A 2,333-nucleotide genomic window follows, 5' to 3' on the forward strand; every position below is an offset into this window, starting at 1 on the left:
GAAATGATTGCAATAGTCTTTTATGTCATTCCAAAAAAAACCCAAGAAAAGTAAGATATATCAGAATCATTCTTATACATTTTTTTTTGCCACAGGCCTCTATTTAGCCATTTCACTGTGAAACCCTGGTCTCCATTAATGGGAAATGCTATTAGAGATCACAACAGCACTTCTCCCTAATTGTCAGGTGCTAACTGAGAATGACATGGGACACCCAGATACAGGAGATGCTATTGCCCAGCTCAAGGAGGTCCTGGAGTACAATGTCATTGGAGGCAAGTACCAGAGGGATATGACAGTGCTCATAGCATTCCAGGATCTGGTGGAACCAAGAAAGCAGGATGCTGATAGTCTCCAATGGGCCTTGCCTATGGGCTGGTGTGTGGAAATGTGTCAAGCTTTCTTTCTGGTGTCAGATGACATCATGGGGTCATCCCTCACCTGACAAGGGCACATATGCTGGTATCAGAATCCAGGCATAGGTTGGATACTATCAATGATGCTATGCTTCTGTAAGCATGTATCTAGCATCTGCCGAAGCTCTACTGCCGAGAGCATCCCTATTACCTGAACCTGATCAACATCTTCCTGCAGAATTCCTATCAGAATGAGATTGGACAGATCCTAGACCTCATCACAGCCCCTTGGGACAACGTGGATTTTGGCAGATACACTGAAAAGAGGTACAAATCTATTGTCAAGTATAAGACAGCTTTCTACTCTTTCTACCTTTCTGTAGCTGGTGCCATGTATATGGCAGGCATTAATGGGGAAAAGGAACTTGCCAATGACAAGAAGATTCTAGTGGAGATGGGAGAGCGCTTTCAGATTCAGTATGATTACCTTGACCTCTTTGGGGACTCTAGTGTGATGGGCAAGATTGGCACTGACATCCAGGACAAAAAAATGCAGCTAGCTGGCTGGTGGTTCAGTGTCTGCAATGGGCCTTTATGGAACAGTGTCAGATCCTGCAGGATAAGTATGAGCAGAAAGAGGCTGAGAAGGTAGCCCTGGAGAAGGCACTCTAGAAGAACTGAATCTGCAGACTGTGTTCATGAAGTTTGAGGAAGACAGTTATAGCCACCTTGTGTGTCTCATTGAGCAGTAAGTACCCTTTGCTTCTGCCCCCAGCCATCTTCCTGCGGCTAGCGGACAAGATCTACAAGTGAAAAAAAGTGACCTGGAGACTTCCATGGCAGGGAGGGGACTCTCTCAATAAATTACAGTAAATCCTCACTAATATTAATATATTAGACAAGAGTTAAGTTCTTATGTCATATTTCTGCTCACACACACAAAAAAAAATCTCCAAACACTTCTAATATGAAACACTGAAATAAATGTGAGCTATACAAACATTTCAGGAAGGAATAAAAGCAGATAAGATTTTTTTAAAAAATCTATAGCAGAATTATGAGCATATTAGCATATTAATGATATATATATACTAGTGTTCCCGTTGCAGGAAAAATCCTGCAATAGGGTTTCCTGCTGCACTCTACCCCACCCTGCCTGCTCTCCTCCCTTGTCCCCCGCCCCACGATCTCCGCCAGCCCCCCTGCTTTTGTAACTTCTCTGCCAGCCCGCTCTCCTTCCTTCTTCCCTGGCCCCGCCTCCGCTCCTCCCTTCTCCCCCGGCCCCACCTCCGCTCCTCCCTTCTCCCCTGGCCCACCTTCTCTGCCAGCCCGCCTGTTTTTCCCTTCTCCCCCTCCCGCCTCTGCTCTTCCCTTCTCCCCTGGCCCCGCCTCCGCTCCACCCTTCTCCCCTGGCCCTGCCTCTGCTCCTCCCTTCTCCCCCGGCCCCGCCCCTTCTCCCCGGCCCCGCCTGCTCAACTTCCTTCTCCCCTGGCCCCGCCTCCGCTCCTCCCTTCTCCCCTGGCCCCGCCTCCGCTCCTCCCTTCTCCCCCGGCCCCGCCCCTTCTCCCCGGCCCCGCCTGCTCAACTTCCTTCTCCCCTGGCCCCACCTCCGCTCCTCCCTTCTCCTCCCCCCCCCCCCCGGCTTGCTTGCTTCTCTGCAGCTTTGCTCCCTTCTGCAGCTCTTGGCTTCTTTCTACTCTGTCGCGATATGCAAATTAGCCGCCATCTTTGTTTTGATAATTTGCATATTCGTCCTGATTGGTTGGTGGGTGTGGCTTGGGCGTAGCGAAGGTGCGGTCAATTTGCATATTTGTCTATTATTAGATTAGATGTATATATATATATAATTACATAAAATAGGTCATCTATGGAAATTACATATGTAGAAAAAAAGATGGCGGCTGGCAGGACAGAGGTGAGGGAGAGGAAGTGAGTGAGTGAGGGTATGAAAGGAGAGTGTGTGGATGTGTGTGGTGT

General features: G+C 48.7%; 1 pseudogene across 1 annotated transcript; it reads left to right on the forward strand.

Moving 5' to 3' along the window:
* The first annotated feature begins 424 nt into the window (after positions 1–424).
* LOC307095521 (farnesyl pyrophosphate synthase-like) lies at positions 425–1,169 on the forward strand (annotated as a pseudogene). The gene has a single exon. The product of its transcript is annotated as a farnesyl pyrophosphate synthase-like (transcript).
* Positions 1,170–2,333: the final 1,164 nt, after the last annotated feature.

This window comes from Cnephaeus nilssonii, assembly GCF_951640355.1.
Source record: "Cnephaeus nilssonii genome assembly, chromosome: X".
In the NCBI taxonomy this organism is placed as follows: Eukaryota; Metazoa; Chordata; class Mammalia; order Chiroptera; family Vespertilionidae; genus Cnephaeus; species Cnephaeus nilssonii.